Source organism: Vigna radiata, chromosome 2 (genome assembly GCF_000741045.1).
Source record: "Vigna radiata var. radiata cultivar VC1973A chromosome 2, Vradiata_ver6, whole genome shotgun sequence".
Taxonomy (NCBI): domain Eukaryota; kingdom Viridiplantae; phylum Streptophyta; class Magnoliopsida; order Fabales; family Fabaceae; genus Vigna; species Vigna radiata.
Window position 1 is genome coordinate 23487324 of NC_028352.1, and position 1576 is coordinate 23488899.

The window sequence follows — 1576 nt, forward strand, 5'->3', positions numbered from 1 at the left end:
TACATAAGCCCCAACCCGATCTTGTTGTCCCTGTTCCCGATCATGATACCACTCTTCCCGATCATGATAGAGTCAACTGGTCTCTCTACCATACACCTGTGTATTTATAGGCTTTTGTATGATCTTTTATTAGTATAGGCCCAATTATGGTTCAATCACGGTCCAATATCGTCTAAGTATATTTTTATCCTGCTAATCGGAAAGGTAATTTCCAAGACCGAGTGAATCGTGTCTGTTGTATCGATCGTTTGGTTGGTTCTACTATTATATTTTCTATGATTTGTTATACAGTTGATCGGTCGCTCAGTGTAAACCGGCCAGTCAATAATGTTTCCCCAGATGACCATGTACTGCAGTAAACCATTCGGTCCTACAGTACATTATCCCTATAGTATAAAGGTTTTTAAGTCTGAAACAAATAGATTTGGCAAAAAGACTTTAATAATAGCATGATGGCGCATATTGCTTGGATGCGAAGTAGTATTTAAATTTCAAGTGTAAATCCATCGATTTCTATTATACATTATCCATACAATACAAATATTAAGAAGTTAATTTAAGTATGAGATAATTTATACTCAATGCATGATGTTGTTAATGTATGCAACAAATAAGGTGAGTTTCAAGACGATAAACTTGCATTAAATTTCTAAACTTAAGAAATTTGATTTTTTTATTAATAGAAAGAGATATAAAATAAATAAAAAATACCGCATAATTATATTAAACCTATGATTGCATAGGTTTTGTAAAAAAGAAAAAATATTTTAGGTGGGGTAGTATTTATTTCTTTTTAAAAAATGACCACCTAATTATTTCTATATACTGCTATAAAAACTAAATATGTAATAAATGAAGATGAGAGAGATCTAGAGATGAAAGTGGAGTAATGTTAACATTTTTGAAGGAAAAGTGAGAGCACTAACGAGACAAAAAGGAATGAAAGCATGGAATATTTGTGAATGCTACATGCTGACATTTTCAAACCGGATAATGTCAACTTATTAGGAATTAGTCATGCATAAGTTACATATTGCAAAATGGTGCTTAACGGAGATCCCTCCACGAGTTTCTGCAATTATTTATCATTCTGATTAAAAAAATATTACAGGAAATTTTCAACCCTCTTAATCCAAGTCTTATTTTTAATATTGCTTAATTATTCTTTTGATCCACTTTTTTTTATCTTAATATATTTTTTTAGTTAAGTCTTTGTGTTAAATTTTAATTTAATCATTTATATTAGATTTATACAAACAGTATTAATAAACGTTAATGTCTTTTTAGTAAATAATAGTGTCAGTTCGTAATGTTTTTGTTCTTTTGTTTTTAATTATTTTTTACGTGTCATGCTCAATGTAATATTATGTAACCATATTGGTTTCAGCCGTATGGTAATATTAATATCAAGTGTTATATATATATATATATATATATATATATATATATATTATATATATGGGGTTTGTTAACACGCGTACGCCTGTTTTTTCAGTTGGTACGTTTTAACAATGTGTACCGGATTATAGTAGACAAAAATACCCTCATTTATCATGAATTCTAAGTTTTAAGGTCA